The sequence below is a fragment of the Hipposideros armiger genome, unplaced genomic scaffold, assembly GCF_001890085.2.
Source record: "Hipposideros armiger isolate ML-2016 unplaced genomic scaffold, ASM189008v1 scaffold_266, whole genome shotgun sequence".
Taxonomy (NCBI): domain Eukaryota; kingdom Metazoa; phylum Chordata; class Mammalia; order Chiroptera; family Hipposideridae; genus Hipposideros; species Hipposideros armiger.
This window is the reverse complement of record NW_017731616.1, coordinates 1,114,065-1,122,288: the sequence shown is the minus strand read 5'-3', so window position 1 is coordinate 1,122,288 and position 8,224 is coordinate 1,114,065. Positions and strand designations below refer to the sequence as shown.

The window sequence follows — 8,224 nt, the reverse complement described above, 5'->3', positions numbered from 1 at the left end:
ATATGAGACATGCTTAAAGTATAAGGATTCAAAAATATTATAATTCAAAGAGGAGAAAATATATACTAGGCAAAAATAAAAGAAATGTGACATAGTTATATTAATATCAGACAAAATGGACAAGAAGGCAAAAAAGTAGGTCACTACATAATTATAAAAGTTTTAAATCACTAGAAAAATATGGTAATTATAAACTTGTTTATACCCAATAACAAAGCAAACATTAAACCACAAGAGAAAATCAACAAATCCACCATATTTAGAATTGAATGATAACAAAATATTGTGTATCAGAACTTGTAGTATACAGCCAAAGGGATGCTCGTACTGAAATATATATCATTAGATGCTTCCATTAGAAAAGAAGAAAAACCTCAAAATTAATGACCTAGGCATACAACTCAAGAAGCTAAAAAAACAACAAATAAGACTAAAACACAAATAGAAGAGAGGAAATAATAAATATAGAAGCAGAAATTAATGAGGTAAAAAGCAATCATACAGTTAATAGTATTGACTAAGCTAAACATTTCCTGAATAGCTCAGTGAAACTGATAAACCTCTGCTAAGATTAATCAATAAAAAAGAGAGAAGATACAAACAAACACGATTAGGAAAAACATGGACAATCTAATTACAAATACAACAGACTTAAAAAATTAGAAGATATTATAGGCAACTTTATGTCAATAAATCTGAAGATTTTAAAATACGTATAAATTCCTGGAAAAAATGCCACTTGTAAAGACTAACTCAAGAAGACATGGAAAACTTAAATAGTTTATGAGTAATACCACATTAAACATTTGCATTTATTATAGGAACTCAGCAAACTAGGAATAAAAAGAAACTTCTTCAACACAAAAAAGGGCATCTCCAAAAAGCCTAAAGGAAACATAAAACTAAATGGCACTGGTGAAAAAAAAATATATATATACATATGTCTTATATATGTATATAATCTCCTTATGAGATTGTATATATATGTATATAATCTCCTTATGAGATTGTATATATATGTATATAATCTCCTTATGACTTTGAGGTAGGGAAGACTTTCTTAAAGAAGACACATCCCCTTTCTGGCACTGCCTGCCCCATTCCTGTCCCTAGTCTGAGACCTAGCCCCTTTTGCCTGTGTCATTCACTCCATGTGGAATCTCCGCCAGCATGTCAGACAAAGTGCCCCCTATAAAGTCCGCTGACATCAGCCTGGCCTCCTAGGGATGCAAGGTCCTAGACATCGAGGAGAACTATTATAGATGCCAGGCCTGATGCGCATGTGGGAGATGTTCTCGGCTTCCTAGCCACTGAAGGGCACCTTCCTGGCTACTTGCATCTGACCATTGAGACAGCTGTCCTTATTGAGACCCTTGTCACCCTGGGTACTGAGGTGCAGTGCTCCAGCTGAAACATCTTCTCCACCCAGGACCATGCAGCGGCTGCCATTGCCAATGTCGGCTTTCCGGTTTATGCCTGGAATGGTGAAACGGATGAGGAGTACCTGTAAGCAGATGAGCAGACACTGTACTTCAAGGATGGGCCCCTTAACATGATTCTGGATGACAACAGTGACCTCACCAGCCTTATCCACACCAAGTACCCGCAGCTCCTGTCGGGCATCCGAGGCACCTCTAAGGAGACCATGACAGGGGTCCACAACCTATAGAAGTTGATAGCCAACGGGATCCTGAAGGTGCCTGCTATCGATGTCAATACTGTGTCACCAAGAACAAGTTTGACAACCTCTATGGCTACCAGGAGTCCCTCACAGGTGGCATCAAGTGGGCCACAGACGTGATGACTGTGGGCAAGATAGCAGTGGTAGCAAGCTATGGTGATGTGAGCAAGGGCTGTGCCCAGGCTCTGAGGGATTTAGGGGCCCAAGTCATCATCACTGAGATTAACCCCATCAACACATTACAGGCTGCCATGTAGGGTATGAGGTGACCACCATGGACAAGGCCTGTCAGGAGGGTAACCTCTCTGTCACCACCATGGGCTGTATTGACATCATCCTCTGCCGCCACTTTGAGCAGTTAAAGGATGATGCCATTGTGTGTAATACTGGACACTTTGACTTAGAGATTAATGTCAAGTGGTTGTATGAGAACACTGTGGAGAAGGTGAACATCAAGACCCAGGTGGACTGCTACTAGCTGAATAATGGGCTCCGCATCATCCTGCTGGCCAAGGGCTGGCTGGTCAACCTGGGCTGTGCCATGGGCCACCCCATCTTAGTGATAAGCAACTCCTTGACCAACCAGGTGCTGGTGCAGATTGAACTGTGGACCCATCTGGACAAGTACTCCATCGGGGTCCACTTCCTGTGCAGGAAGCTGGACAAAGCAGTAGTTGAAGCCCAACTGGGCAAGCTGAATGTGAAGCTGACCGTGCTGACTGAGAAGCAGGCCCAGCACTTGGGCATGTCCCGTGATGGCCCCCTTCAAGCCAGATCACGACTGCTGCTGAGAGCCAGGCCTGCCCTTTTTGTCTTCCAGCTTGCCTAGGTTGCACCTCCCCTCCCCAAAAGCAAATGGTGCCAACTTTGAGAATGGTTTGTTAATGTCCCCCATCAACTCTCTGGTGCTGGTCACTCAGTCGTTGGCCTCCACTACATCGCTTATACTGTTCCAAGTGTGGCAGGGAGAATTGAGAGAAGCTGCTTCCTCAAGCTCTGGTCACAGTAGAGGTACATGAAAGATACCCATAGGGAACCACAAGCTCAGGGGTTTTGGAACTGCTCACTCAGTCAGTCCTTTCTTAGGCTGGAAGTTGGCAGTGTGGTCACAAAGTCTATGCACTTTACCAGCTAGGCCCTCGCCTGGCCTATGGATGTTATACCCATGTTCTAGGTTTACAAGTTCATTGGTTCCTCAGCCCATGACAGATGAGAAAGAGCTATATCAATGGGTGAGGAAGTACTTTGGAGTTTGAATGCTCCTGAGAGCCTGGCTTAGTGCTAGGCATTCTCTTAAAGCTCAGAACAATGAGGTTGGTATTTTCAGTCCCTATTTTACAAGAGTTATAGAATATACTGTTAGAGGACAGCCAAGGAAGGACAAGAGAAGTGACAACCAGAGGTTGAGAGGGGCCAGAGAATCTTACAAGCAGGCATAGATCTGCCACCACTTTGTAACATATATAACATGTATCACAACCCTGGATCCAAAAGATTAATTTGGTTTAAAATGTTTATATAATGCTTATAATGTTAAAAGAGAGCAGGAAGGCAGGCAAATAAAAATTTTGGTGCCTAAAAGAAAAAACAAAAAGGAAAACACACAAAAAAGTAGAACCCATAAAGATAAATACTGATAAATTCTACTACATTAAATTTAAGAACTTATGTTTTCAAAAAAGACCATTAATCAAATTAAAAGGCAAGCCCCAAATTAAGAGAAGATATTTGCCAAACATATAATCAAGAAGAATTAGCATTTGGAATATATAAATAACTCCTAAATAGCATAAGAAACAAACAGCTCAATTGAAAATTGGACAGAGGGCATGATTTAGGCATTTCATAGAAGAGAGAACACAAATGAGTCATAAAAATGTGAAAAGATGCCTCATTTGTAATCAAAGTAAGAGATGAAATACTATTGCATACTCACCAGACTGGCAAACATTTTAGGCCAAGTGATGGTTAGGTTATAGGACAATGTGCACTGCTGGTTGAAGTGCAACTTGGTGTGACCACTCTGCCTTACTCAGTAAAGCTCCACAAGTACTCTATGGCCCAGCGACTTCACATCTATGTATAAACCTTAGAAAAAGTTTTGCACGTGTGCACCAGGAAACAAGTACAAGAATGCTTATAGCAAGGCAACAACTGGGAAAAGCTCGTATATAAACCCCTAATAGAATGGGTAAACCAACGGAAGTACATTCATACAATCTAATAGCACTATAGCCATAAAAAATGAATAAATTACAGCTGGAACCATCATCAAAGGAGAAATCTCAAAAACACGAGGTTACCACACAATGCTGTGCTTGCAGTTTGTGGCAAGTGGGTTTGGTAGGTACTAAAATCTGTTACATGCTCCATATGCCAAGCTGTACACACTGGCACAGGGATGTCCCTAAAGGAAGGGGTGTCTTCTTAATTTTTTGAATTGCACAAAGGATCTTTATGGGTTAGTTCTGGCCCTACAAAATCATAATATTGAATAGAAAGACACGTTATGCAAGTATATATATCCTGTACTATTCCATTTATATGAAGTACAAAACGATTCATATATATGGGATAAAACTATAATATCGGGGAAAAAAAGGAGTGACTAACACAAAATGCAGAATAGTGATCATTTCTTGGGGAGAGGGGACCATCCAGTTAGGAAGAGTTCGTGATGGGTTAGAAAGCTCTAAGGTACTGATAATGTTTCTTTGGCTGAGTAGTGGGTACTCAAATATTATGTTACTGTTATTCTTTATCCTACCCATGTATGTTTTAAAAAACCCTCCTTATATAATCCACATAATTGATTTTTAAATAAAAGGGACCCAAGAGGACTGCCTGGAGGAGAAGGGCTCCCAGTGTAAAGTCTGGACAGGGTGGATTGCCAGGGGCCCAGGGTTGAGGGTCTGAGTCCTAAGAGGTCACAGGAGGAGAGACCTTGACAGTTTCCTGTGCAATGAGGTGGGAGGACCCCAGTGGAATCCATCAAAAGTGCCTCATGACAAAGCAAATTAAAACCACAGCAAGACACCACTATTAGAATGAAAACATACATCCATACAAAAACTTGTACGCAAGTGTTCATAGTAGTATTATTTACAATAGCCAAAAAGTATAAACAATCCCAATGTCCACTAACTGATGAATGGATAAATAAAATATGGTATATCCACACAATGGAATATTAGTCAGGAATCAAGGGAATGAAGTTCTGATACGTGCTACAGCATGGATGAACCTTGAAAATGTACAAAGTGAAAGAAGCCAGTCACAAACAACCATGTATTGTGTGATTCCATTTATATAGAGTGTCTAGAAAAGGCAAACCTATAGACAGAAAGTAGATTAGTGGTTTCCAGAGGCTGGAGGAGGAATGTATGTGGAAATAAGGGATGACTGCTAGTGGGTACGTGGTTTCTTTTGGGGGTGATGAAAATGTTCTACAATTGATTGCAGTAATGGACTTATAGCTCTGTGAATACACTACAAGTCAGGGATTTGTACACTTTAAGTGGGTGAATTAGAGTATATGGTATGTGAATTATATCTCAATAAAACTAGCAAAAAACAATAATGGCTAAAATTTTTTAAAATGACAATACAAGTGTTGCTAAGAATACAGAGCAACTGGAAAATTTGTATGTTGCTAGTGAGAATGCAAAATGGTACAGCCACTTTGGAAAACAGTTACTTATAAAATTAAACATATGCTTACCATATGATCTAGCAATCCTACACCTAGGTATTTACCCAAGTTAAATGAAAACATATGTTCACACAAAAATATCACACTAATGTTTATAGTGACTTCATTTTACTTGCCCCTAACTGCAAATAACCCAAATTTCCTTCTACGAGAGAACGGATAAACAAACTGTGGTATACCCATACAAATGGAACACTATGCAGTAAATACAAGGAACAAACAACTGATACAGACAAAAACGTGGGTGGATTTCAAATGCATCATGTTAAGTGAAAGAAGTCATACTCAAAAAGCTACATATTATATGATTCCATTTACATGATTGGAAAGGCAAAACTCTAGGGACAGAAAACAAATCAGAGGTTGCCAGGAATTGGGGATTGGAAGAGGTGTTATGTAGAAAGGGACGTAGAGGCATTTGTTGGTGTGATGGAACTATTCTAGATCTTGATTACAGTGGCAGTTACATAACTGAATGGGTTTGTCAAAACTCACAGAACACTTGTACAAGTATATACACAATACACGATCATGAGTAATTTTACTGTATGTTAATTTTTACCTTAATTTAAAAAATCCCCATTCCCTCCAAAAAATTGTCCTATGAGAAAAAAATAAAATCCCATGGACCATGGGCCCAGATGCCAGATGAAAATTTAACAGCTACCTACAATCGTACCTTTGTTGCTTTAACCCTTTCTCCCCCTAGGCCTGACCCTGGATAAGGAAATAACAGTAGTTAGGAAGTAAAGATGAGATGAAAAGTAAAAATGAACCTGACTTCGCTGTACTACCACCCTTGCTCTCCCTGCCGCTGTAGGATTGCAGCCTGAAACAGAACCAGATGGAGGGAGGGAAAAAAACTCCATATTGTATAAAAATATAAAGACTTGCTTATTATATTGAGTTGGACATTTAGTTACTAAAATGAAACTGCTCTTGAGACTGGAGAAGCCAGAAAAGCTATAGATTGGCCTGAATTAAAATAGGGGTGTGAAAAGAATTAGCCCACAGAGGGGATATGAAGGAACAGTGTAAGTGACTTTATGATCACCTCCCTATGGAGCCCAGTTTGTTTAATACAATGGTTACACATGCAATCAGTATGCTAATTACAAATGGCTTTTACCTAATCATTACATGTGCTAAATAGGGGTCTCCTTGTATTCCAAACAAGTGAGAGTCTTATTATAGCTTAATAGAATATCATAGAAAATGAACAGAAAATGGGCCCTATTTCCTAACGATCCAGCACCAAAACATATTTCTTGAGGAAGTGAATTGGGACCACTGTACAAGTATGAGAAGCAGGAAGGTGAGATTCTATGATCTTAGAAATATTCAGATACCACAGACAATAAATGATATAAGATCCCACTAGAAGGAAAATGCATCTGCCATGCACAACACTGTGATTTCAGAGCCTAGAACAGTGCCTTCCACGAAGGAAGAAAAAATTTGTTGAGTGACTGAATGAATGGAACTCCGAGATGCAAACAGGAAAATGAGAAACAGAGATGGCTTTTCTTTCTCCAGGCTTGAATTGCAAATTATATTTAATTACATTTATAATGATTTTATAGGTGAGGGGCTTGGGAACTTATGACAGTGGGTTGAGTCCCAGCTTGATAAGGGTACTGAGCACTGCCTAAAGTCAGTGAGTGGACAGTGAATGGGCCGTGGTGATCCAAGTCACTGTAATTGGAAATCTCTCTTTCTGTATGAAACACAAACTGGAAGAAAATTTTGTTTAAATTCTCCATGGAGAATGTTTTTATTTATTTATAGTCTTCTTGCATACTCTAAAACGCACAGTGTGAATTTCCTTTCCTCGAAAACAGTGGTGAGCCTGGTCAATGTATCTGAAATCTTCAGAAGTTCTTCGGAAACGTTGCCTTAGGTTTGAGCTAAGCAAGTCACAGAGATTGGTCATGAACTACTTACTACAAAATGACAGGAGGTCTAGTTATTGTCCAACAGTCACTAGAAAAGCATTGAGAACACCAGACATACAGCCAGACAGAGAGGGTAACAGAAGAGCAGATGCTGTTTAAATTATGGGAATTCCATATATATGACTCTATGTACAGTATCAGAATTCTCTTACAGACAGTAAACTTAAGCTGAAATCATTTTAAGGGCACTCCAATATAAATACAAGTCTCACTAGCTTTAATCTTTTCTCTTTGGCTCACAAATGCACGAAAATACCATAAACAGTTTTCAGAACTTACTGCATTAATATATAAATAAGATACATTACAAATGGAAGAAAATACAAGACACCTCTTTAACATGGTAAATCTCTGAATATAAATAAGCAAATATTTCATTTACCTACAATTAAACCGTCATTTAAATCATTACATGTGTTTTTCCCTCCCCTCCCAAGGTCAGACAACAGAGATATGCACCATCTACACAAAGTTAATCTCTAAAAATACAGCAATAGCACACCCGTAACAATGACTCTACTACTATGTTTCCCTAACAGGATACTAATGGGGAGGGTGTGACGCTTGTCATCAAGTGTGCTTTTTCTCATCTGTCACCTCTTTGGGTGGGAGAAACACTGACAACAAGGTCAACTCCTGCCAACAGAATTTCCCTTGGTCCCTACGACATGACGTTTTGAGACACATCTTTCCTGGGGTTGTTGGGTGAGCTGGTTTGCAGCATGTTTGACCCCTCAGTGACTGCTGAAGGTAAAGTTAATTGTCCTGGAGTGGGAACATGCTGAGTCTATTACTAAGCCACACTCACTATACATACATACATATATATATATATATATATATATATATATATATATATATATATATATATATATA

The 8,224-nt window shown here is 39.2% G+C and overlaps 1 pseudogene; it reads left to right on the top strand.

The window, feature by feature from the left end:
• Nucleotides 1-1,170: 1,170 nt before the first annotated feature.
• LOC109390395 (adenosylhomocysteinase-like) lies at nucleotides 1,171-2,628 on the top strand (annotated as a pseudogene).
• Nucleotides 2,629-8,224: the final 5,596 nt, after the last annotated feature.